Source organism: Anser brachyrhynchus (genome assembly GCF_964034855.1).
Source record: "Anser brachyrhynchus genome assembly, chromosome: 10".
Taxonomy (NCBI): Eukaryota; Metazoa; Chordata; class Aves; order Anseriformes; family Anatidae; genus Anser; species Anser brachyrhynchus.
Window position 1 is genome coordinate 16,261,687 of NC_137705.1, and position 27,991 is coordinate 16,289,677.

The 27,991-nt window shown below is 47.3% G+C and overlaps 1 protein-coding gene across 1 annotated transcript in view; it reads right to left on the reverse strand.

Annotated features, from left to right (window-relative positions):
* The window catches only part of LOC308200551 (uncharacterized protein), a 293,039-nt gene that overhangs the window by 27,979 nt on the left and 237,069 nt on the right, over window positions 1–27,991 (reverse strand). Inside the window, exon 16 of the mRNA XM_080606455.1 lies at window positions 2,371–2,531. The gene's annotated coding sequence lies outside the window, so the exon portion shown is untranslated. The remainder of the gene's footprint in view (window positions 1–2,370; window positions 2,532–27,991) is intronic.

Here is a 27,991-nt window from a genome sequence, read left to right on the forward strand (position 1 = left end):
ATCCTCCCCCAGACAAGCTGTGATTAATTACCCAATCCACCTTGATCCCCCTGGGAAACAGGACTGGCTCTGGGCATTCATAGGCAGATTTGCTGGGCATGCCGGGTCCCTCTCAGCCTCCAGATAAGCAGGAAAAGGCTGGCGAGGGATGAACAGCATCCAGCCACGTGTTCGCATTAGCAGGGGTGGCAGGATGAAAAGCTGACCAGGGTCTAGGCAACATTTGTGGTTGGTTCTCTGACTGGGTTTTGGAGGGGGCAGTCACCGGGAAGCCCATCGTTCAGGCCCCACTAAGAGTACAGCCCTGCTGGGTTTCACCCGGGTTTTCTCAGCCCTCCTTCCAGCTTCGCTGCCCTTCAACTCAGCTTGCTCGCAGGGTATGTCCTTTCCTAGCAGTTCCCAATCCTACCGACAGCTTTGGAGATGGGAAGGTGGTGAGGAGAGGGCAGCTGATGCTTGTTGTGGCAGCTGGTCACTACAGCAGCTGTGATGATGGCATGAGCATTTACACCTGCCAAGGTCAAAAACTCAGAGACAGCCTGATTGCCACCATGAGGCCCTGTCTGCCATCGCTGTTTTCTGCCAGCCACCTCAAGAAACCTTCAGCCAGGGACAGCAGCAGCTCTTGGGTCCCAGCATGTCAACTGCTGGGCTCCATATGAATTTACAAAGGAAAACCACTGTCCTCTCCTTGGTCCCTTCTCCTACAATGTATAGGACATTTTCAAACAAACATATAGGACATTTCCAAAACAACTTTGGAGCCCTCATCTTGTGTACTTTCTGAAAAGGTGCCAAAGAGAGAATGAAGAGAAAGAGAATGTCTGCCAGATGGTGTGAGAGGGTTCAGGTGTCAGCTCCCCCAGGGTGCTTCACAGCCCCAGGTGTTGGTTAGCATCACACCTACACACTCTGCGTTGTGGGCTGGGCTCAGTTTCAATTTTCTTCTTATTTTTAGCTGTGCTTTCAAGAAGGGAAAAAAAAAAAACATCTCTGAATCTCTGCAGCTTCCTCAACTCTTTGAGAAACAGAGAGCTGAGGAGCAAGCAGGGAACTTGGGATCGCTGAAGGCTCCAGCCAGCTGGAGATATCTCGATCTTCCAGTCCGTGTCCAGGAACAACAGTTGTCAAATCAGCTTGACCAGACACTGGGAAGTGCGTGGGACTGCGAAATGGATGTGGCTTATAGAGCCGCTCTGCCAGGTCTTCTCCAGGACGTTGAGTGAGTGGGACACCCAGGTACCTTCTCTGGGGTGGAAAGCCAGAGGAACCTCCGCCACAGAGGGCTCCTGGCTCTGCCAACAGTGCCTGCTCTTACTGACCACCCGGCGGGATCAATATATTGAGAAAGCAATGCCCAGAGGGAATTGCTGTGGGATTTCTGCCTTTGGCGTGTGAGCTGCAACCATGCAGAAACAGAAAGAACTTTACAGACTTTGAGGATTTCTCCAAGGCTAGCGAGGGACCACCAACGTGCCAGGCTGGGACCTAGCTAAGGAAAGCAGGTTCTGCGGCACTCCTGCAAGGACGACAGCTCACAGGGGCCACCCATCTCCACCAGGACTGAAGCTGTCACTGCTCTGCCCTGAGGACACTTGGAGAGCTCTCCTAGCTGCCTTCTGGTGATAAACGGTGCGGATTCAGTGAAGCCCAGCCCAGCTAGTTTGGTCAGGCCAGCCCGTTTGGCAGACACAGTACTTTTTACAAGGGTCTAGTGACTGTTTGGATAGGAGACATGAGGAAAAACCAGGTGGTGCAGGAAGTGGTTTGGGTGATTTAGTAGGTGGCATCTTCCCTGCGAGTCAGCAGTGTGCTGAACGTCCTTGCAGGGAGTTCAGGGCCCCACGCTGCCACAGGTGTTGCCATTTTAATAACATCCCAAGCCAACCACTTGTGGTCACCCAAGATCCCACTCCTTGCAAGCGCGGAGGTGTTAGCTCCAGTGTCCTGACCAAGCTCCAGTTGTCAGCAATTACGTTCTGCTGAGCCAAGAGCTGCAGGAATTTCCTCTGGACACATTTATTCTTTACTCTCTTTTCCTGCTATGGCTACTGAACAGTTTTCCCAGGTGCCAGAAAAGAGCATTTACATACGTGCATCAGATACAAATACACTGAAAGCCCTTTTCTTGTTTTTCCCCACACTCATTCTCTATGGGCGACCAACCCTAGTGTCCTGTTTGCCTTGTATCCCTGCTCCTTCCATATGTCCCTATCCATGCAATTGCCAGCTCTTTCATCCCCAGACATAGGATAAAAGCAGACCAAGGTGCCCAATGCTACTATCATGTGCATCTTTCAGTCCAAGGCCCATGAACCATGCACATTTGGAACTGGTCTGATCAAAGCACGGTGCAACTTCCCTGCTCACCTGTTGGTTTTGCTCTTCTTCCTTTGCCTGAGGTCACAGCCACCACTAGCTTTGGCTGAACAAGTGCATCATGCCGCACCCTGACGGCTGGTAGCATCTGACCCACTCTCCATCTCCGCCCAGGGAACAAGCACACCTCAACCCTTGGTGAGAGATCCCAGCTGCTACCAGAAAAGAAATCACAGAATCACAGAATGGTTTGGGTTGGAAGGGACCTTAAAGATCATTTGTTCCAACCCCTGCCAAGGGCAGGGACACTTCCCACCAGACCAGGTCACTCAAAGCCACGTCCAGCCTGGCCTTGGACACCTCCAGGGATGGGGCACCCACAGCTTCTCTGGGCAAATAACTTATTATGAGACCGACACTAATGAAAGATGAGATTGTGACTTCAGATGGACTATAGCCATGGAAAACATTTCAATAATTCACCATCCTGAAAGTAAAGTATATTACTGGGAAAGAGGTCTTTTCACAGCGGCATTAACTTCTGTGTAACCAGAGCTGATAGCAAAATGGGACTTCTGAGCGGTAGAGAATCCTGGCGTTTCCAAATGCATTTGAAAACCAACCCCCCTTAAAAATTATTTGTAAACATAAAATATTTTGTTTCAGCATTATCTCTTTCAAGAAAATGAATTCTAAAATTAAACAAAAACACAAAATGCTGAAACAAACTGCAAAACCTAGAGCAGAATGCTGGCAAATGATTCAGTCACATTATTACCTTCTGTGAAAACGTTTCTATTTTGGCAAAACCACATTTTTTGGGGGGCAGGCAGGCTGTTCTGCCAGAGGCTTCTGAACCTGCAGCAAGTTGTAATGGAGGCTGAAGCCAGACATTGCGTGGGAGGCAACATTTAAACTGTTGCAGTTTGGTTTTTCATTTGAAACCACTCCAAGGGCGGCGGGGAGGATGTACAGGAGCATGAATTGCTGTTGGGCTCTTTGGCTGTCTTGCAAAGTCACCCTCAGTGCCTGGGCAAAGCACGGCTGATGCCAGCGAGGCAGCAACACTTGCACCAAGTGGGGTTATCTGGGAAACCCCTACTAGATTTCCTCTTGAAGTGAGAATGCCATCTGGGCAATTACATCAAATTTATCTCAGTAATTAAATGCAACTTCACTCACACAGCAGATGCATTTGCGTTCATCTACACGTAGCCCAAGAGGTCACTGAGGATGCTGTGCTGGTTGCACACCCTTCAGCCGCTCACAGGGCATGCGGTGGCAGCTGGAAGGGACTGTCACTGCCAGTGGGGGGACAGCACGTATCTTCGTTATGGAGCCAGGCTCTTCATGAGGGAAGAGTGTTTCTTTGGGGTTGATGGAGGAAAGATGTGCAAATGGCATGAGCTTGCTAGCTCTGACCCTATGCAGCTCATGCAACGCAGCGCTAGATTACAGTCACATGCGCACCGAGTCTCGTCTGGGACAGCAGGAGAATGAAACCTCCTCAGCCTCCTTTGGAGGCCACACGGGCTTCTGTGCATCTATGGACATCCGTGCAACAACAGCCTCTTGCACAACTCATCCTCAGTTCCCTCCCTTGCTGTTGAAACCACTGCAGAAATCCCAATGGGAAACTCTTCTGGGATGTGACCGCTCATGAGACAACAATCCTGCCTGCTTTGGCCAGGCCGGGAGGTCCTGCTGCTGGCAAGGATGCTCTGGCCAAGCAGAGTGAGGAAACACCTCTGAAATAAACCTCTTTTGTGGTTTCACGTTAAAAAGTCGGTTATGTTATCTGTTGTGTGACATGCTCAAAACCTACCACAGATGACTAAGCAGCTGGGAGTTACTGGATCACAGATCGTATAATCCTTCTTGTACTTGGCAGCATGACTTGTTATGATTCATAATTTCCAGGCGTATTAGGATTCACAAAGGAACGTAACAGAAATCCTCGATTTTGCAACAGGAATCCTCATGTGTTTAGATCCTTGCACACAATTTTGGTTTAAAGACCTCAGGTTTGGGTTTGCTTGCATTCGCCTCTCATGCAGAGTCCCCATGGAGAGGCAATAAGCTGAGGAGAAGTTTTGAGTGCAGCACCCTTCTCCCGAGCAGGAGAGGTGCCCCCCATGCTGCAGGTTCTCACGCTGGGTGGTGAGGGCAGGAAGCCTGGAAGCGGGTGCATAAGAAGGAGATGTTATTAGTGTTGAGGGATGGAGAAATGGCAGAGGAGAAGCAACAAACTGCTCTACCTCCACAGCAGCTGGCTTTGGGCTGGAGGTGAGTCACAATGATGACATTTGATTTTAAGCGGTAGCCAACACAGAAATGCCGTATTTCGCTGCTTCCCAGGCCAGGCTTGGCAAGGCAGTGGAAGCATTGCAACCCGTGGGGAGCCCAGAGCCTGTATTCCTCTGCTTTCTTCACAGTTCTCTTGTTGCAGCTCTTCAGGCCAGGGCAAAGTCCAGCTGAGCTGCTGAGGATGAGCAGGAGTAGTATCCGTCTCCCTGAGCATCTAAGTGGGAGCAGAGAACCAATCTGGGAAAAGAACAGGTGGGCCAATCCAGGGAAGGAAAATCCTTCAAAGACTGTGCCCTGCAGAGACAAAAATGCTGGCTCATGAAGATCCCGAGTGCAAGCTCATGCAGGTAGGCAGCACATAGACAGAAGGAGCTCAACCTGTTGCTCCTGTGTCATCTTCTTCCAGAGGTATCTGCTCCGGCCACTTGGCAAGAGAGGGAACAGGGGAGCTGGACCCCAGACCAGATGCCATGCCAGTCTCACCTTAGACAAGAGAAATAGCTGCCTGTGGATGTGGCTGGATCTCTGGAGAGTGTTGCAGCCACCCGAAGAGAGACTGACAAGTCTCTAATATGAAGAGGAGGCAACTCAGAGGTCAGGAATCATAGAATCATAGAAGCATACAGGTTGGAAAAGACCTCTAAGACCATCTAGTCCAACTTTAACCAACTAGTACTGAAGTCCACCACTAAACCACGTTACTGAGTTCTACATCTACATGTTTCTTGAAAACTACCAGGGATGGTGACTCCCCTTGGGCAGCCTATTCCAATGCTGCACCACCCTTTCAGTGAAGAAATTTCTCCTAACATCCAACCTAAACTGCCCCTGGTGCAATTTGAGGCCACTTCCCCTCATCACTTGGTGCTTGGGAGAAGAGCCCGATCCCCACCTCACTATAACCTCCTCTAAGACAACTGTAGAGCGTGATAGTGTCTCCGCTGAGCCTCCTCTAAGCTAAACAACCCCAGCTCCCTCAGCTGCTCCTCGGAAGTCTTGTCCTCTAGACCCTTCACCAGCTTCACTGCTCTTCTCTGGACACGCTCCAGCACCTCAACGTCCTTCTGGTAGTGAGGGGCCCCAAAACAAACACAGCATTCGAAGTATGGCCTCACCAGAGCTCGGTACAGAGGGACAATCACTTCCCTAGTCCTGCTGTTTCTGATACAAGCCAGGATGCTGTTGGCCTTGTTGGCCACCTGAGCACGCTGCTGGCTCATATTCAGCCAGCTGTTGATCAATACCCCCAGGTCCCGTCACGCTGGGCAGCTTTTCAGCCACTCCGCCCCCAGCCTGTAGCATTGCATGGGGTTGTTGTGTCCCAAGCACAGGACCCAGCATGTCCACCCAGGGTAGTTTGGGGAAGAAGAGCTCCAACCTCACTGCCTTCTCTGACGATGGTGTAACCTTTTAAACTAAGCTCTGAGGTAGTCATCTACAACAGTTCCTGAGTCTCTGAAATCCAAACAAGGTGGTACGGCCACTGTTTTCCAAAGCTCACTGAGCCATGCACACACTTCAGCCTGGATCCAATACTGACCCCAAAAGGGAAGCAGCAGCAAAGCTGGGGAGATGATGGCCCCACGCCCATCCATCCTGATGTCATTACACATTTTTCTTTTGAGAGGCACCAGTGTTGCCAAGCCCACGGGTATAAAATCCCATTTAATATTTCATTTTAATCAATTGCTTTTGGTAAGTGCCTGTTGAGGAATTCATGGCAGCATTTTCTCTTTGACACATAGATAGCTTCAAATTATGAAAGATGGCTAAAAATAAAAGGAAATTATACTGTTCAGACATCTCTGGAGGTGGAGACAGGAGGGGGAGCTGTCAAGGAGAGCCAGGGAAGAGATTTTGTAAGATGTAAAGAAAAGCTACTTATTTTTACTGAAATAAAATGTCAAGAGGAAGCCTAACTTGAGTATTTGGAATCTGCTACTCACCTTCTCTATTAATAATTTAGCCTCAACTATGTGGGGTCTGAGCCAGAGTACCATAGTTTAAAGTCATGGCAATCTCTTTCTCTGACTGCAGCTGGTTGGACCACCCTCCTGAATCTCTCAGTTTTACATAGGGAAACAAAACAAACAAACAAAGAAACAAACTATATATATATATATATATTCATGAAGAAGCCCAGAATTTAACACTATGAACAATCTTTTGGGGCTTTATTTACTGGGAGAGGCTCAGGCTAATAACCCAGGGCTCATTACACCCTCAGTGAGTCTACAGGATGTCCTGATTTTTGTATTACATTTACATTCTGTATCTGAAATGACCTGGATGAGAGCAGAGCTTGGACCTTCAATCTTTTATGGATGGAGAGAGTTATTTCTCTGGAATTTCTCTGTTATTTTTAAGCAGCCATAGCAGGCTGCTTAGCTTCTCCTATGGACCACAGTTGGACCCAACTCAGCAGCTGCACATCTGCTAGGCTGCAGTAACCATCTCGGTGCATACGTGTAGACATTAGCAGTATTTCTAAGCTTCCACCTCTTTTAATGATGGCAATATAATCTGCATCACCAGGGGTTCCCCTTGAGCTAAGGGCTCACACCCCAGCTCCCCATTCTAATGCAGTGGACCCAAGCTCTGTCTGAGAATACAGCTAGACCCATGTGAATGAACATGGCCTTGGGCAGTGGTCACCTTTCTGGGCAGGTCCTCAGTGGACAGACTGCCCTGCCCAAGCCATGAAGAACATCAGCATGCTGAGAGGCCCATGATGGAAAGAGACGGGGATGTGCCCGTTTGCTTAATGAAAGCTGAAATCAGTTCAAGCAGCCCGATGCAGCCTGGCTTCAGAGCATGTTCTAAGCAGCCTTAAATAAGCAATTGCTTTCAACACAAACCAGCTTCCTCCAAGGAAGTACTACACAGGTGTCAATTTGCCAAACAAAATATGGACAACCTCCCAGAAATCAATGTTTACAGGAAATTTCAGACACACATTTGCATCATCCCTTTAATTACATGATGCATGCTCACTCAATTCAACAAGCTTCTATCTTTAATATAGATCAGTGTTAGTAACAAAAATAGAGAGAAGACGTAAAGTTGATAGGGAACGTTGGAGTTCGGGAAGTGAAATGAGGAATATCCTCCAGACAGACTGCGGGCTGTCACTGCTGAGTGTCACAGAGCCATCAATGTGGTACATACATATGACAATAAGAGGTGACACGCAGAGCCCTCACCAATTGCACTGTCACTTGGACTGCGCTGGGAGCAGACCATGCTCTGCCCCACCCCGTACTGAGCTCCAACCTGATTTAAGTTCCTAACTGAAAGCACATATAGCGTACTGAGTGCTTCTGACCTTCTCTGAGGCCTCAGGTAGAATGTAAGGGCGAGAAGTGGGGAGCTGGGAGAAGTTACGCTGCAGCTGTAGAAGATCCACGGGTTACATCTGTTGTCCACTGCAAATCAAAGACACTGGAAGAAGATTAAAGTCACTATAAAAGGGCACAGTCTTGCTTTGTAAACAAGAGCTGAAAAGCCTCTAGACCTTTTTCCCCTCCAGAGTACCTGTTTTTACAAGTCGTTAGCGAAGCACTCTGCTCTGATTGGACTGGGCTGTATTTTCTGAGCCACCTGTACTAATTTTAAATGATCAAACCCTTAATTAGCTGCATTCTTTGTTGCATTTTAAGCAGCCATTTTAAGTTAAAAATATTGCACGTTTGGTGCATTTGGAAACATTCCTATGTTAACCCAAGCGGAGCAGCATCTTCAGCCCAGTGTGCTTTCTGCAAAACCGCCGCTAACTATTGAAAGGGTGCAGGCGGTCTCTGGTACAGCCTTGCATTAGCAGGTGTGCGGAGCCCTGGGAGCGTGGCGTGCTATTGCACACATTTCAGCCCTGTGCAGTTGGCATGTGCAGCCTTGTGCTTTTGTTGTTGTGTTTGTAACACACCGCAGAGGAACACTGCGGAGTGGTTTCAAGACAGGCATCTTCTCATTGCACACGAGCAGCTTTTTATCAGGACTATTCCTTGCACTGGAAGTTTGCTTATGAGGGCTCCCTTCCCTCATGAGCTGCAATGGAAGTGCAGAAAAATGTTGCCCCGAGAGGCTATGGAAAATAGGAACTGTAATGAAGCTGGATAGCAAGGGAGAGATGTTCTGCAGGAGCTGCGATGTAACTGGGCTCACGATCAACAGTGACTTCCAGAGAAGAATTCAAACCTCCTGTGACAAGTGCATTATTTTCCACTATTCTTCAGCAAACTTGTCATCTCTCTGCCAGATCTAAAGGATAACGCTTCAGACACACATGCTTCATCTGCAGTCTTGCCTGGCAAGTCACAAAAAGCCTGGCACAAAGTACAATCGGAAAGAAGTTTTGTAAAAAGCCACAGGAAATGACACAGCATGGCACAAGAGTGCCTGGGGAGTTCTGCATGCCCTGCGTGGCTGTCCTGGGTGCAATAAGCTGGCAAAGCTGCAGTTATTTGATACACACATGCTCCTGCACAACCAAAAGCAATACGTGGGTTTGCCCTGGCTTTAAAGGGATGGCGCTGGCTTCTCAGAGCATGCTAGACTGGGATTTTCCTCCCAAAGGAACCCAAATCCCTTTAGAGCCCATTCACCCTACATCAGTCTTGAATAAACACTTTAGACCTTGGGGAAGCACTGAAGTACAGTAATATTGAAGACAGAAGATAAATCATCCTAGAGATGAGAACTGTGTGTGTCACATCTAAATGAGCTGCTGAAGACTGTTTCCCATATTTCATGTGCCTTTTCCATGCAGTGAACAGGGAGCTCATCTCTTCGCTCAGTGGATGCCAGCCTCTAGCTAGGAAAAACCATTTAACTTTAAGAGCACAGCGTTGCATTAACAGATGAGCTATCAGAAGACACTGGTTTGTGTGCTTAGTTTGCTTTATTGAGGCAGCAGTTGGGATGTGCTCATCTCAGGAGTGTTGCTGGATCTCACTTGGTTCTCAAAGGACCGATAATGCTGCTGCTTCAGGCTGGAGCTGACCAGCAATCAGCACTGGGGTACAGCAGAGAGTAACTGGCTGCTGGAGGGGCTCTTTGCTCACAAAACCCTAAGGAGAAGATGTCATATTCGTATGCTACCAGTTCCATTAAAGCTAGCTGTGACAGCAGGATTCCCATCTTCTGCCCTTTGCTTTCCACTTTTTCTCTTACTATTCTTTTTTTTTTTTTCTTCCCAATGAGACAAGGCAACTGTAACATCACCAGAAGTATTTTCACCAGCTATGTGCAACCTCAGCAACTACTTGGAGTCAGAGATGTCTTCAGGTACATTTCAGGATGAAGAGCATGGGGGAGGCCAGCCAGCATTACAAGACACATAACAAGGAACGGTGCAAAAATGGCCAGGTTTAAGCTAGCCTTTTGTGGGATACGTGCTCACACAGTCGGGGGAAGGTCTGCTGAACTTGCAGGGGAGGCAGCCCAATGGTGGCTTAGCTCTGGCAGAGATGTACCTGCGTCCTGGGACAGACATAGGAGCTTATCTCCAGCAAAGAGCATACTGAGAACAAAGAACAAAATGTCTGGTGGAAATAAGAGGATAGAGAAGACACAACAGAACATGACAGCTTGCTCCAGATCCATCAGCTAAGGATCCTGGAAAAAGAGGGTCTAGAAAGGATGCAGTAAGGTTGCACAGTGTATAGTAATTGGTGTGTTTTGTTCAGCACTGAACTGAGCAGAGCACAGGGGGTTCTTGGCTGGTGGTGCTGTGGGGCTTGAGCCAGCCTTCAAAGAACATCCCTTAGAAGAACACAGAGAGCAAGATGAAATTGCCATTCATGCTTATTAGAGCCGCTCAATGAATGAGGAATTCAATTAAGAAAATGTTCCACTGCAGGAAGCTCAAAACCTAAGATTATCATTATTGTAGAGGAAGGAAACATTTTTAATGTATTAATTTTTTTAATGACATCACTGCAGACAATGCACTTACTCTTGAAGCATACGCACCAGTAAGGACACCAGTCCTCGGCCATGGGGAGTGGTGGCAGGAGGTTCTCTGTGGGACACAGAGCTCTGGAGTACACCAGGCCTGGATGACAGCTCCTGAACTGTTGTCTGGAAGAGATGACAGCACCAGATGCACGTTTCTGACTTTTAGTCTTTGCTTCTGACAAGCTCCATGTCTTTTCACATCAAGAGCCTGACCTAGATGGAGGTCAGGGAACCTCCCTCAGAGCCCCATGCCAGGGCATGGATTTAGTGCCAACATCTTCCTGTGCTTCCTGTGGTCTGTTTGCACAGTGCCCAGCAGAGATGATTCAGGAGGCATGCAGGGGCGTCCCCTCTGCTGCCTCCGTGCCTAGGAAATGAAGCAACAACTCAATGCAAAGCTAAAGGTGTTCCCAAGCATCTCCCCAGAATAAGTCTGGATGGGGGAGGTGGGCATTTTTTTTTTTTTTTTGCAAGGAAGAGATATCACATGGAAAACTAGGAATAGAATAAATTGCAGGGGAAGGAGAGGAGGAGGAAATAGCTCACAGGACTTTCGCATTTTCCAAACCCTGTGTCACTGTTTTAATTAATATGCCACTGTTTTAATTAATAATTCTATATCCCCTTCTGCAGCTCACGCAAAGGAACAGAAGGAGGATGTATTCCAGGCACGCAGGTACCCAGGGAAATGAAGTGATCGCTTTAATGTTTCAAGCTTCATTATGAGGCTCTAGCTCTTACTCAAAAGTTGTTCTCTGCTAGGAATTATCCAAACTGCTACCTCAGGAGGTCACTTTGAAGCTGGGCAGAAACAGTACTTAAAATTAAAAACAACAAAAAAAAAAAACAAAAAAAAACACACACAAAAAAAACCAAATCTGTTGTTTGGAGGTTAATTAAAATAAATGCACAAACACAATCCCTGGCAATAACATTTCCATGCAAGGCTGCTTTGTCACTAACGTCTTCCACTGAGCCTGCTTCCCTTTTTTTCTGGAGTTCCTGCAAATTCACGGCCTTCTATCCTGATTAGAATCATAGAATCACAGAATATCCTGAGTCGGAAGGGACCCACAAGGATCATCGAGTCCAACTCCTGGCTCCACACAGGTCTACCCAAAAGTTCAGACCATATGACTAAGAGCACAGTCCAAACGCTTTTTAAACTCCAACAGGCTTGGTGTCATGACTACGCCCCCAGGGAGCCTGTTCCAGTGCGTGACCACCCTCTTAGTGAAGAACCTCTTCCTGATGCCCAGCATAAACCTCCCCTGTCACAGCTTAACACCTTTCCCTCGGGTCCTATCACTGGTGACTAAAGAGAATAGATCGGCGCCTGCCCCTCCACTCCCCTCGTGAGGAAGCTGTAGGCCGCGATGAGGTCTCCCCTCAGCCCCCTCTTCTCCAGGCTGAACAGGCCCAGTGCCCTCAGCCGCTCCTCATACGTCTTCCCCTCTAGGCCCTTCACCATCTTTGTAGCCCTCCTCTGGACACTCTCCAACAGTTTCACGTCCTTTTTGTACTGTGGTGCCCAGAACTGCACACAGTGCTCGAGGTGAGGCCGCACAGCGCAGAGCAGAGCGGGACAATCCCTTCCCTCGCCCGACTGGCGACGCCGTGCTTGATGCACCCCAGGATACGGTGCAAGAGGATAATTCATTTTTTTACTCATTTTCTTTTTTCTTGTCCTTAGTGGGCATCAGGTGGTAACTGCCCCAACAGGACTGTGCACATCAAAGGAGAACAGGTCAGAAAAGAGTCAGTAAGGAGACAGGGGTACTCAATATGATTAATCCGGATGACCGAAGGAATACAGGGCAGCAGATGCTCCTCTCTCTCATGCAAATATCCAGTCCTATCTCCACGTTCAGCAACGTCTGGAGAAGGCAGCGACTCTTTCTCCTTTGGGCAAGACAAAGAGCGATTAAAACTACCTGCAAAAACTTTTGTGGAGGCAGCAAGTGCCTTGTAGGAAGTTGCTGATGTAGAGGCATGCAGGCTGTCACTGATCGTTGCCTTCCTGTGCAGACAGATCTGATCATAATGCTATCCTTAATTGTATGAAAAAATTAAGGCAGGAGATCAACAGTGCCATAAAGAATTCATGGGGAAAAGAGACAAAAGGACACTGTTCATCCAGGAAGGTTGCTCCAAAGAGGGACAGACCTTGCAACCAGAGCTCAGATGGTGGCACATGACATGACAGAGAGAGAAAACTCTCCCAAGCTGTTGTTTACATTTTAATGTGGTTTCACAGCAGGTGAGATTGGATAACTCTGTGCATCCAGCGATGGAGGCTGTGCCACCGGAGGAATGGGCTATTCGCTGAGCTTACTGATTTCTCTCTTTCTAGGCCATTCTTACTTGCAGCTCCACCGACTCCTTCTCCCCCACTCTGTGAAAAATGCCCATGAAAAAATTGGTTTTGTTTACTTGCTTTTCATTACATTTCTTGTTGACCTCACTGAAAGACCAAGTCTTTCTTTTTTTTTTTTAGATTAAAGAAACAAAAAACTCACAAGAAAGAGCTTTTTGAAAATACTGAGCTACCACTGCATCCCAAAGAGAAGGAACAGAGTACCTGACAAAACCAGCAGACCCAGCCTTTCCCCAGGTGCTCTCCCACCCCGACCTGCCTTCCAGCGACCCCAGGAGCCGGCGAGCCGGGACCTGCCCCACATGGGGCCATGCTGGAAGAAGCTTTGCGGGTGCTCAGATGAGAGGCGCCAGCAGCATGCGAGCTGCTCATACCAGCCTGCAACGTGCTCTTGAGTGGGCAATTTAAAATGATCAAAAGGATGAGTCAGAGGAAGGATTTCACAACGGATCTGCCCAGGCACATGGCATCCAGAGAGGAGCATGTTGGTGTATGACACGGGGCCAGCCACAGGCCTGGTGAGCTGCTAACTGTTCAGATGCCTCCAAATGGATCCAAACATTGTCACACAAAAAGCCAAGGGCACCATCCTCCAAAATCAGTGTGAGGAAGCATCAGGAGCTTCTCAGGAAGGGCTTTTTGGGTGCTCCTGTGTGGAGCCAAGAGTTGGAGCCAACAATCCTTGTGGGCCCCTTCCAACACAGAATATTCTACGATTCTATGACTTGGAGAAACCCATGCTAATTGCTTGAGACATGGGGGGAAAAAAGCACCAGAGGCTGCCCAGAAATAACATCCAGGACAAGCATGGGTGAGGCCAGGAGGGGTCTTGGTAACACAGAGTAAAGAAACCAAGTGGGCAGTGGGCTGGACAGATTGCCCCATGGAAGTGTGGGTTACCACGATCTCAACGAGAAAGGATGAAATGGACTTCAAATCAGGCTCAGATGCTGCCATAACTGAGCTGCAGAAACACTCCGTGGGTGTTTAAAAGTGTGAGTGCTCACGAACCAGACACAAAAATGAGAAGGCCCAGGAAAATGTAAAAGGAAACACCTGGCTAAGAGAGAACAGGGTATTTCAGAAGGTCTGTTGTGTGGATCACAGTACAACAATCCAACTGCCCTCACACACCCTCTGAAATTGCAGTCTTTGCTGATTTTATTTGGACTGAGCTAGTCCGCAACGACCCAGAGTTTGAAATCAGGATAAAATCCCCCACTGCCTCCAAAGACAAGAAAAACTCAAAAAAGAAAGCACAAGCAAACACAAAACCATTTGCTCTTTCAACACCTACGAGCATATTTTCCTTTTTACGATCCATTTGGAAAACAGTCTTTTCTGAAAAGAACAAATATAATCCTCCAGTCAAGCCCCCCAAGGCATGGCCCTGCTCCCAGAAGCAAATCACCAGCTTTGGATCTGCGTTAACAGTATGAAGCTTACTGAGGGTGACGTGTACTGCCATGCACTGAACACACCTTTGGGTAACGCGGTGAGGCAACAGCCTTCCTGAAACTGTGTGCTGCAGCTTAGGCCTGGCCGATCCCACTTGCTTTAACCAACACAATGATGACAGCCCACCACCCCACGCCTACTGTGCTGGAGAAACCCTCCTAAAATGCGGTGCTTGCCTTTTTTTTTGACATTGCCAGATGGCTCTCCAGAACATCCTGGTCTCTCCCTTGTGGATGTTTTTCTGAACAGCCTTTAGTAGTTGCTCCAGTACAAGGTAACTGGTGGAAACTGGGGGCACATCTTTGAAGGATTTCGAGGACAATCAAGGTGTAAACACAAAATAAATGTGGTTCTATATTAAAAATACAGCTGAAGGGTGCTTCACTTCGTGGGGGGCCTTTTCTGAGCAAAGCTACACTGCTCTATTACTACTGATGCAGTCAGGCAGAACAGTGGCTTCTCATATGGATGGGATCCCATTTGCATTCTGATTAAAGCAAGAGAAAATTGACAGCAAAGTGGAATTAAGAATATTTATGAATCCTATTGGCATGATGTATGTGTCTCCCAACTAATGGAAACTGAGAAGGAAATTGTGAAACTTCAGAAATCAGTGAGGGAAAGGAGACAGACTGCAATGATTTTTCAATGCTTTATACATTTTTTGTGTGAATTTGATGCTCACAGAAGGCAGTAATCATAACAGGCATTAATGAGATGGTGAATATCGCAGTGCTTTTTCTAGAAAGATCTGACCATCTCAAGATGTCAAAGTACTTTTCAAACTCAGGGCGGTCTTAACTGCATTAGGGCATGAGCAGGAAGAAAACTCAAATACGAAACCCACAACAGATTCAAGAATGCCTGGATCTTACATCTCTCTTAATGCAGAACATGTACGCACAGTGCTTTAATTTCTACCCGCCAGTATTTCCCAAGGATTTGTAAGCAGAGAGAGCACCATGGCACAGCTCCATGAAGAAACCAAAGAAGAATGCACTTGTTTCCTACTCTACCTGGAGAAGATTTTGAACATAAGAGGTTAGATGGCATTTCCAGTAAGTGACCACAGGGGAAAACACAAAACAAAACAACAACACTAAAGAACAGGTATCCAAAAGCACTAAAAAGCACACAGAAACTAACACAGAGCCTGAAATGCAAAAAGAAACTTAATAGAGTATTAACGCAGCACTTAATGAAGACTGGTTGGGCAGAGATGCAACCCAGGTGCTCTAGACCAGCTTATTACTCACCTTATTAATTTGCATTGCTTCCTTTATTGGAGAATGATTTATTGTGGTTCAACACCAACCTTTTCTTAATCAACTTTAAATAAGTTGAAATGAGCCTGATTTAAAATTTAATAGACATCTATCCACCATTCTGCACCGATGTGACTGGTGTAACCTCACCTCCATTTACACTGGCGGAGCTACGTGTGTTGGCAACCTTTTCAAAACCGAGTTAATATTCCAGCACAAAGCACTTTCAAAGGAGAACTGCATTCCTTCCGACTTCCAGGAGTGCTCAAAACTATATCAGATTTGGCTTTTAAAGCCCCAACGCTCTGGTTGGATTCGTGCATACCAAGGTACATTCATATTGCTAATTGACTTAGGTAAGCTTCCTCTACAAGCCTCAATGTGTTTTATGAAATCACACACCCTGTTCATTTATGGCCTGTTTCCCAACATGCTGGGCGTACAGTGTTGCTTCCATTGTTCTCAGTTGGGCTTCCAGAGCTCAGCATTCCCCCATTACATGCCTTAAGGAGCACAAATAACCATTTTTCCCGCAGTTCTGCAGCTCTGATGTAGCTCCACCAAATTTCTGTTCCTCCTGTGTTTTGTCTCTCAACAGAAGAGTGACACAGGACAGAGAACCAGCACTCAGGAGGCGCTGGTGATGCCACATGGCACCCATCCATGTCCATAAGAGTTGCTGTCACTCTGTGTCAGTGTTTGGCCATGCTGGATCTGCCGGTGAGTATCACAGTTCAGCTTCTGCCACCTTTCCCACCCACCACAGCACCACACCTTGGTGAGAGGCACCACTAGACTGGCATCTAGATCCACTGTGCTTCCCCATGACCATTAACCAACAAAAGAACAAAGAGGTACATTCCAGCCAAAGTCCCCCCTTATCTCCTGCTGAACCTTTGGCCATTGTGCCCGTCTGTGGGCTTTGCATCATGAAATAGGACTGAGAGGACTGCGTTCAGCTAGAGCACTGGAAATGCAAAGAGGCTGCTTCACTCATTATCCATCGCATGGGGTGGCCCAGATGTTTCATCTAAACCAGTTTGTTTTCCCCACATGCTCCTCTGTGAGCTAAAGCTGGCTCCCAAGGAAAGGCTCCTGCCTTTATAACTCCTACCTATAACCTCTTTTATGCATATTTTGTCAAAACCCACTCTTTAGGTGTGACATCTGCCCTTGTCTAGCCTGCTTTTGTTTTCAGGTTGCACAGACGCTTCCCTCGCCTTGTGTACCGTGGCAGCTCCCTGCAAACATCTCCAGCACAAGCATGGGGCTGCAGCTGGAGTCAGATCTGTTTGGGCTAGGATCCGATTACAGGAAACGGCAGCCTGCCCCGCAGCGATCATTTCCACCTTTGTTAGTTTTTGGCTTCAGCATCTATTTTGATATATGCCAAGATCTGAAAGCTGTTAGTAAGGAAACGGAGGAGGTGAATGGCTATGCTTTAACCCTTGATTGGCAGCAATGTTAGGACATGGTGCAGGGTCCCCGCGTTGGTGTTAATACATTTCTATAACAGAAAGAGGAGCGGAGCAGAGAGGAGGAGCGGAGAGGACAGGACAGGACAGGAGAGGACAGGACAGGATAGGACAGGAGAGGAGGAGGCACTCTTCGCACAGAAAAAGCAATCACCGAACTATTTCCCATTGCTAATCTGTGAACATGGGAAGCAGCCAGCGCCCAAGACTCTTCTGCTGAGAGACCCACAAATGAGGTACAGTGGCTTTTGTGATGAAGGAGCCTCACCAAGCCTGGATGCTTCCCATGTGACTCATTTTTGTGCACCCCCATTTCTGGACAGGTAGAGTCTGAAAACAGAGCTTTGTGTCCACGCCCAGCAAATATACGCATGCTTTTGAGTTCCCTTCACACTTGTCAGAGAAGCATCAAGAAGTTTTGCTATTAACCAAATATGGTTCTAAGGGACAAAACAATGACGACAGAAGCCCAAGAGTTGAAGTTGGGCTTTACTTTTTTGCTGGCATTGCACCAAAAAAACATTTCACCCCTAGCATTTCAAAATGCTACCTGATTGCTACAGATAAAGCAGGAACAAAGATGCAAAACTGGTTTAGAATGTACCTGATAATTCCCTTTTAAACTTCCACTTCAGAGCAAAAACTCTCTTGCTTTGAAATAAATGTCTCTGGTCAGGGAGGGGAGGGGAGATGTGCCATTCTCTTAATTAAAGTTAGAGCTGAAAAAAAGGAAACAAATTTCTGTGGATTTACAACCCAAACAGTATGTAATGCTCCTCCCCTTCTCAGGAGCTGGACAAATTCTTCCCCTGCACTCAGGGACTATTTTAATTGCTCCTCCTCCAGCACATCTCTACTCCATAAAAACCTGAAGAGAAAATATGGAAACAAACTTTCTGATGTATATAACTGTGTAGTAGGGTTTTTCCTTTGTTCCTAGTTGATATAGCTACATTTTAGTTTGGTACAAGCTTAACCGAGGTAACACTGAAACAGGAAATGAAACCCCACAACACAAGGTTAAAGATGAAAACCAGGAAAGCAAGGGAAAAATAAAGCCAAAAGGAACTCTAGCAAGGGACACACAGCAAATTCCCTCCAAATTAATGGTGTAAAATGAAGGCAGATTAGGTCAATCACACTATACAGCTTTGTTGGGGCCCTTCTCTAGATGAAATACATTGGCTGGGGGGCTTGGTGTATGGGATGGATATTGGGACTTTCGAAATAGGATTAAGTCACCAAGTTGCCCTTAGTTCACTTGCCAGGAACTGGGAATCCTAGGCAGTCTGGCTTCCACGATGTAATGAAAAAGAAGAGAAAGTGTACAGAAAAGCCCAAAGAGGCTGTTAATCTTTGTACCTCACTGGACACTGAGCACAACACTGAAAACATAACAGGAAACTATCCCTCAGCAATAACAAAGCCAGGAAACAAGCAATAAAGCATCCAGCTACTGCCTAATCTAACATGCATGAGACAGCCACCACCTCCTGCAGCAAGTGCGGCAGCAAATGGAGAAGAGCATCTGCCTCTCCTGGGAACCTCTGCTACACCATCGCTTCCCAAGCTTCGCCATTCCAAAGCCAGAGCAATGTGTGCATGGCCTGCTGAACTGAAGATGGTTGCTGCTGCTTGGGGTACCTGACACCATCAGTGGCACAGGAAAAAGCCTCTCACGGCCTTCCTGGAGAGGAAAACTTCAGAGAAGCCATCTGTTTGACACAGCACGTGTGCACGTCACCTGTCACTGAGGAACACCAGCTCTGCTCAGATAATTGTCATGAAACATTGCAAACAAGAACAGGGCTTAGTCACTTGTTCAAGTCTTATCCACATTTGTTTTTACAGATGTGCAGTTCATGGAAATGAGATGATTAGCTCATCAAAGCATCTGTCAAGGGGAGAGACAAACCAGCTTTTTGCAAATGCATCCAAGTGACAAGACCTGTCGGATATGGGCTGCGGTGAATCTCTCTGAGTCTTATTTTTGAATCTATTATAATCAGCCTTACCAGCTTATTAGTTATCTCCAACACATCAATGAGGAAGGGAAAGATAAATATATAAAACCTTGTCAAACATGGCAATCTGATCTTTTTTTTCCCATGAAGGATGTATATCCTTGCAATTTTACATCACTTCTTGAGTAAGAGCTGTACAGCTTGCCCTTTGCTCCTGGAAGATTTTAATGGCTTGCCGAACCACTTGAATGGACTGTTTCTTTATTTTTGGATTCTCAAATTGAGACACCTTAAAAGGAGTGATTTTCAGACATCCGGTAGTCAGCAGGGTTTGCAAATCAAGAAAAATAGCTTACATGTCTCGTGGCTTTTCTAGATCGGGTGAGAAAGGAGAGTCAGAAATTCAAAAGCTCTTGACTAGGGTTTGAGGGATTCAAATTAAACACCAACTTCTACCTCAGACTTCCTGTCCATCTCCGGACAAGCCTCATCTACCCTCTGGAAGATGGAGGGCAGCGCTTCACCTGCTGCACCCCTGCCCGGTTCCCTCTGAGGACGGTCCCGCTGCCTCAGGCAGGATGCAGTGCAGGGTTTGGCTGGAGCCACGCTGATGACAGGGATATATGGTGGCAATCAAGTACAAAGGGCTGTTTGGTGGCCTTCGGGAGATGAGCCACGGAGCACACAAAGGGATTTTTTTAATAACGACAGGTGAAAGAGCTGGCACTGAAAGGGAGATTACTCATTTGTTCTCAGACCTTTGTTGTTAATCGCACCACACCTACGATGAGAGCAGCGGAAAGCCGTTGGCTTTACCCCATGGCTGGGTTGGTGCCACTCAATGCTCCCTCTTCGTCTGCGAGCAGGCTGGTGACAGAGAGGAGCGAGGGCCGAGCAACGCCGCAGCAGGCCTGCACAGCGCGGGCCCAGCCGGCACTCGGCAGGAGGCGGGGAAGCGAGCCCGGCCAAGGAGAGATGTAATGATTAGAAATGAATGGAAATGACACTGCCTGGGCACGAAGAGGCCTGTTCATGAGGGGAGAACGGGGCTATCAAGTAAATCAAGCATTAGCTGCCGGTTCCGACTGGCACAAGAAGAGGCAGCGTTTGGCCTCCGGCAGCCACAGGCATCAGGCACCAGTGCGGGGAGAGGCTGTGCAGCCCCTCACCGACCTGTGCAGCTGCTGCTCGCCTCCCATCCCTTCACCACGTGAGCTTCTCTCCTTGTTTTTGCTAAATAGCTCATTTTCTTCTCTTTTTCTCAGGGAGGAAAAAGAGTCTGATCCCCAGAACATCTTCACAGAGGAGGGCTGGTTTTCACCATTTCCCCAGAGCAGGTCAGGGCTAGGAGTTTCAAAGGACTAATTGTTACTCTTGTTGCCTAATTTTCTGCTAAAGAAACACAAAATAATTGTATTTAGGAGGTGCAGATTGGCTAAGAGCCTCTTTTTCCCCTTCACCCACTCATGTCACAGGGGAAAGAAAGCAGCTGCCACACATTTCAGGCCACCATTGATTCATCTTGGCTCATCCATTGACCAGATAAAACGGAGTACATCTCTCATTGCAACAGAGGCAGATGCCTCCTGGTGATGACCACGACCCTTTAAAATGCCCACAGTGCCTATCATGCTCAGATGCTTCCTTGCTGCAGCTAACCCAGCCACTGTCCTCCCCAGGATGCTCCATCAAGGCACAGGCTGGGGTAGCACTGCTTTCCCAATGCTCCATGTTATCTTATAAAGCAGAATAGACTACGTTTAGTTTGGACACCACCCATACGCGTGATTAACAAAGCTTTCTACCCTCTTCTTAATGCTCTGTGCACCTTTCACCACTTTCCTGGCGAGCACTGGATCTCTTCTGTGTGACACGGATGACAGGAGGAGGCCTTTGTGTAGGCAGTTGGGTAGCCCGTCTGGCCAAAATGGCTCTTCTCCCTCCATCCCTCTTGTCACGCCTATCCCAGTTTCCATTAATTCATTTCCCCTTCCTATGCCTGAGAGCATGTCTGAGGTGTCCACCTTGCCCTAGGCCATATTCTTTCTTCCTGCTGGCAACCAGACTAGGAGCAGCAGCTTGCTCCCTCGCCCAGCAGCTCTCCCCAGCCACCTTCATCCTGGGATCTCTTGCATCACGAATATTTGTCAGGACATGCAGTGGTAGATGATTCAGTGCAAGCTTAGTGGTGTGCGGCAGACCTAAGAGCTATGTGGAGGCTTTGGAAGGTCCCTCCTAATGACTTCACTAGGTGGGACGTAGAGCACTTACAATGCGGGCACATGGAGAGGGCATGCCGACAGTCACCTTGAGTAACAAAACGCAGCAGCTCAGATCTTCTCATCCTGTTCCAGCTACTTTGTGCCACTCAAACAGCACCAACCCTGGGACTAAATAGACAACTATACTTTCCTTAAACACAGAGGTGTTCACAGCACGTCAAAAGCACGATGGCCTGCTCCTTAAAAAAAAAAAAAAAAAGGAGAAAGAAGAGGAAGATATCCATCAGCTCCTGAACCGTACAACCTCCCTACGGGTCAAGCTATCTGTAAGAATGAATTACCTGCCTCTTCCTCTTGAAGCACAGCTCAAATACCAACTTGGTTGCTCCCTCATGCTTCACCATCTCCTCCCAAATGTACCTGTGGCTTATACCAGACTTGAGAGAAGATGTCAGCGCTTGTCCTCTCCCGTGGGAGCCTTTGCCCTGTGTTTATAGCTCAATCAGGAGCCTGATACCAGGCAGGGAGGGGGGTATGCAGGGGATGGAGGAGAGACCCAGGGGTGTTGGTGATGCCAGTTAGCTGCCCTGAAGATCATGTGCTGACCATGATTGACTTAATTGGCAGACAGGACAAATCCCATTTTTTTCTCTTTAAACATCCATGAGTGGCCTAATAATAGTAAGTGAAAGGACAGAAAAATCTAAAGTGTCCAGCAGCTTACTGGACTTCAAGGAGAAGCAAGTGAATAGCATACTTCGCATTTTCACCATTTTTTTTGCTCATTTCCCTTTTCATCCAATCCACAAAAATGAATGGAAATACTACAGCAACTCCGAGCATCACAATCCTTTTGTAGAAAACACCACATTGGGCCTGCTGTGACACAAAACTGGAGAATCAGTTAATATTGTTTTTCATAAAGTTGGGAGAGCTGGTCCCCAAGGGCACATACCAAGTCACTTAGCAGCCGTCCTGCCATAATAGCTTTCAGCTTTCCAATATAACTTTCCCTGGGTTTCCTCCAAAAGTTAATAAGACTAAAGGTGCCTGAAACAAGTTCATTCTATAGAATTTCCCTAACTTGCCATTGCACAGCAGATGTGGGACTGCAGGGCTAATACATTTGAGGGTTTATTTGTTAACTAGGTGGTCTGGCCAGTGATTGCTCACACTGCTTCCCTTGCTGGAAGTGTGCACAGCTGGGCAATCTCCAAAGGCAGCAGCGGTACCCCCAAGCATGACCAACCACACTAGATTAGCAGTGAACCCAGGCCACCCATCCACACCACGCAATTTCCAGTCAACCTTCCATAACACTGAGAGTAGAAGTGCAGTGAGTAGTATGAGTGGTAACAGGCTTGGATTCATCAAAGGAGCCTAAGTGAATACGGCACCTGGTCGCTACTGAAAGTCATCAGGAATTGGGCAACTCATTGCTGTAAGTCAAGTCAGAACCCGCAACCCAGCCATTCCCACCATAACCAAGCCAACCCCAAAGGTAACTCTCAACTTATCACTGTGATTTGGGGATTAAAAATCGATCTTTTACACACAGAATTTGTACCAGTTGTCCAGAAGCAATGCGGTACTCAGAAAGGTCAAACCCAAATGCCTTTGCTTTCCTTATGTCACTCAGTGACTTCTCAAATAGTTATTATCTGCATGAAGATTATTCTGAGTGGTTTATTGGACAATTATAACTTGTCAGTAATTAGCATAAAATGACGAGGATTTAAAGGCAGGACAACCCATCATAAAGGACTTTTGAGACACAGCTCTTATGCTGGTACTTAACACAGTATTTAAAGAATGATTCATAAACAGCTAGAGGTCAAGCAGCTATTTTGTATAATGGATACAAGAAGGGCTGATAGTATGATTTACAATTCCAAACAGTTTCTTGCTCTTGAGAAGACAGTCTTTCTCTTTGTCTTAATGATAACCAACTACTTCACCTTTGGAAAAACAAATCTCCTTGCAATACACACCTGCCTTTTCATCTGAGCTCTTTAGAAGGTGCTAGGAAGAGAGCAACAAAGACAGTGATTGACTACATACTCCAGGCCCCTTCTGTGCATCTCCTTCATTAGAAGACATTTGAAAAGAAGAGGAATAATTTTACTTTACTCGAGGGGGTCTGCATGAGACTGCAGAAAAGGTGTTACTTCTTGAAGGCGTGCCTGTGGATATAATCCTTCAGTCACATTCTTTCCATTCTGACTTTGACAGCAAGTGGGTTTGTTCGTCATCTGTCACATTGGGCCATCAGGTGATTTTCCTCCGTGGTTGATCCTGAAATTTGGACCCCATCCCCTCCCACGTGAGGGTCTTCCATGCTATTTTATGCAGAGAAAGTGGAGCTCAGCAGCATGGGGACTTGCTCTGTTCTCTGTAAAGACTCAAGATCTTTAGCAAGAATCTTGCTACTGTCACGTAGGTAAGTATACAAAACCTGATACAACAGCCTAGAAGCAGCCAAGTGATCCCAAGTGTCCTCAACCCCATTTGCCATTGCCAAAATCTACTGGCTAAAGCTCCCCAGTTCCATTTCAACACCGAATTTCTGCCAAATCTCCAATGTCTACTTCTTCTCGGACTATGATGCAATCCTTCCTTAGACTTACAAACCCATTTCCTTCTCAGTTGCAGGGGATTAAATTTCTTTCAGAATCAGCGGAAGCAGTCTGTGCCCTTACAAATAATGGATTGGTATTAGGGCAAATACACCTCTGATCTCATTCATCATTTGCTTCAGTCCTCCTGGTAAAATAGCCAATATATCAGTCTTTTGACAGTCAGCACAGACTTCTTAATGTCTTGGAGGAAAAAGCTTTGGCATCTGGTGTAGCCACTGCAGCTCCAGCAGTGTGGGAACATGGGGTGTTGAGGACAAAATTCCTGGATGCCAGCAATCCAGTTATAATGACCTGTGATGGCTTTCACTGAATGTACAACAGTGGAGGCCCTGAAAAATTATTCATTTTCACGTGGCTTCTTACCAGTAACCTTCCTGAGAGACCTGAGGCTTCTTTGCTGCAGGTTCATTTGTATCAGCCCGCTCCTCTGAATAACTTTCCTTCTCACATGTCTCATCTGTGAAGTGGTGCAAAAGGGTATTAAATAAGCTATCATCTCAGTTAGTGATAATGAGAAAATTGAAACAAGCTGTTCCATAAATGTGATCATTATCTAGTAAATTAAATGAGACATTCAAAGTGTCCACCCAGCAATGGTCAAGGAACTTCTCTTACTCAGCATTTCTTTTATCTTGGAGAGAGAAGAAATGATCAAATCTCCCACAAACCAGAGACTTCAATGGACACACTGTCATTAAAATCATCTGGCTTTCCACACTTGCTGCAACGAACCCAGCACAGTAACTACTGGCCATTCACAGCTGGAGGAATTCATCTCTGGGAGTTGCTGGTGCTAACGGCTAGTTAACAGGGACCAGATTTTTGAGGTTTGTCTTCCTGAGAGCAATGCTGGAGACACCGTATGTCACCAGGGAGCACAGTGAGAATTGCTGTGGTGCACATCATACCTGAAAACTCAAGGCAGATATCCAGAGAGGAAAAAAAAACCCACAAGATTCAAAGGCCAAAAGTAGCAGAACAGTTTTCCAATAGGTGGAAGAAGGAGAGGAGCAGTCTGAGCTTTGCAACTGGTTGTTGCCAGGATGGCACTGAATATGGGGAAAAAAAAAAAAATCAAGCTACGTCTTTCTGTCTTCTACCTAAATGCCTTAAACTATAAGCCTCAGAAAATAAATTTACTTCAAACAAAGGACTGAGGAAATCAGGAGTTCATACTTTGTCTTTTGTTTCACCATGAAAAACCTGGGCAAAAGCAAAGTAATTTTCTTCTGTGTTCCTCTTTGTAGTTCTGTTAATCCTGTTTCACCTTCCAGAGAGGAAAATAAAGACAGTCTTCACCCCAAACCAATTTCTCCTTGCCCTGACAAAAGCTGACCAGTATAAGTGCCCTCTCCTAGGCTGGTTGCTTGGCCCCATCTCTCTGCTTCCCTCTGCGACATGGGGTTGTTTGCAGGAGACAACAGGAGTGGCCTACGGGCTTCTCTAGGGCAGGGGTAGCTCAGCGGGGTGGTGGAAATGCCCCTGGTCCATGCCAGGTCAACCCATTCTCTTCACCCCAGTTACCAACACAGCCTGACATGGGGCTGGCCAAACCAGCAGCATGGGGTCTGAGAAGGATCTGGCCCCAGAGTGGAGGAGCCATCTCCTAACAGGAGCCCTGCAGAAGACATTCCTGCAGATACATTTCTAGTATCTAACTGTGCTTCAGCCTGCAGATGCTTGTCAGATGCTCTCAGTGAAGCACAGCAGCTCCAGGTCTTTTGTAGCTTAGACCACAACCTCAGCAAACCACGAACAAGTGACCAAACCATGAAATGCAGAGCAGGCCCACACTATCCCCAAGAAGCCAAAAGTGCCTTCAAGGAGGCATGTTGCAGCAGAAGTAGAAGGCACTGGGCACCTTCCATGAGAGCGCTTTGCTCTGGCAAGGCCCCCGCTCTTCCTTTCTCACAGATTATCCTTGGGATGGAGTAATAACACAGGTGAGGGGCACAACGCACTAATTAGGGGGTCTGGAGCCATCTGAGTTAAAGGAAACCTCGGCATGAGGGCAGGAGCTGCAAGCTCCAACTGGCCATTGGAGGGCAAACTGCTCCAAGCATTGCTGCGCCGTTCAGGATCAGCATTACTAACTCTGTCTGTAGCCAGCCTTCTTTCTTCCAAGATTAACCAGGCCAAGCTTCCAAGGGGTTTTAATTGTTTGGAAATTTTGGAAGGGCTCTAACAGGCTCTATTTCAACCAGACAGAAATGTTGGAAAAGGCAGTGAGTGAGGCTGGACATGCTGGGAATGTCCTGCAGCTCCCAGGTCAACACAGGAATTCCTCTTTTTGCTGATGGCAGAAAAATTACTGCAAAAAATGACAGTCAAAGCAGGCTGCTGGCGAACATCAGACTGTTAAAAGTAGGGTTTGTGCTTATCCAGGTTTAACTCTTAATGTAGAAGGCAGTGATTTCTTTTTGGAGAATGGCCATTTTCGTGGCTGGTCAGTTTTCAGTACACCTTCCGGCTGGCCAGTAGTTCTGATGGCAATAAGCAGTATTGATTAACAAGGAGCAGATACTGGAGCCCATCAGCACAGAGAGGGGCAAGCTGTCAGACGACGACCTGAAGATCTCTTTATCCCTCTGGTTTTGCCCAGCAGCATCTCTCTCCTTCATCTGTCTGCACACGTCTCCACTCTTTAATTTCACAGGCTTTTACCATGTATAAGCAGCAAAGTGGCTTCTTGGCAAGTATCTTTGCCTTCCTTTATTTATTGGTCTATCCATCTGCAGATGTGGCCTCCAACAAGCACTTCTTACTTAGCATAATGCTAGGACAGAGAAAAGACTGTCATCCTGAAAAATGAGAAATACCCTCATGTATCTCCTTCCTCTGCTCAATGAGCAGAGAAATAACTGGAGCTTAGGTCAGTTACAAAATGAGGAAGCAGGTGGGCCTGTACCTGCTCTCTCCGGCCAGCTGTTACTGCCATCTGAGAGTCCTCAGAGAGAACAAACGCAGCTGCTGTATTTCTCTATTCCTTGAAGCATCGTGGAGCAACCGACTGGCAAAGCTCATCCAAACACCAGTGCTCAAATGGATTGTCATGGAAATATCACGGTTCACAGTCAAAAGGCACAGATTGCAACTGGGTTTGACAGGAAGGCTTCTAAGGCAAAGTCAATCTGGGACTGGCTGGCCTGATGTTGTGCCCCTAGTGCAGAACAAAAACCAAGCCACAAAACTTTTGAAAGCTGCCACAAAATGACCTTCACACCTACCACCACCTCTGCTTGGCAGAGCTGGGTAACAAACCCACCCTGTCCCTGCTAGGAGGGACCAACTCGTCCCGGCTGCGATTCTCTCGGTGACCATGTGGAGCTGGAGGTGCAAACGTGGCAATGCTCCTTGCAGGCCTGGCCACCTTCCCGTTGCTATTAAAAGTTCTGCTTGAGTAATCAGCCCATGAGGGTCCGGCAAACTCCAGTGAGCACCAGCTTGGCTTGGCAGGTGGACACCTTGCCTGGGCTGAAATGAGAGGCACTCGTGCGGAGAGGCTGGTGGAAAGAGAAACCAGCTGGCATTCAGGGCAGGGAGAGCAAGCAGAAACCGGGCACCAGGCACAAGGGCAGCAACCAGCTCGTGGCTGAGCCTCTCTTGACCGATCGCAGCTTAAATCTGTCTTTAAATCCCCGCAGCGAGGAGTTCAGGGCCCTGCTAATCCCGTGCTCTCACATCTGCACAGCTCCGTTACGCTGCGCGGAGCAGCTGCTGTCACTGCCATGTATTCAGCATCTACACCTTCATGGTGCTTTTGTTCCTTTTGGTCTGTCTGGCCCTTGGCTGTGTCTGAAGGCTGCACAACAGCAACACCCGTGTTACATGAGGGAGACTTGCAGGCCACATAAAGCACAGCCTGGGGTGGACATGCAAGCTTTCCAGGACGGAGCCCCCAGCCTTGAGGCCAAAGCACCAGATCACTACCTGGGTGTGAACATGGCACAATTTGGGTATCAAACACAACCAGATTGCTTGAGCATTGCAGTTTTCAAGCACATCACCTT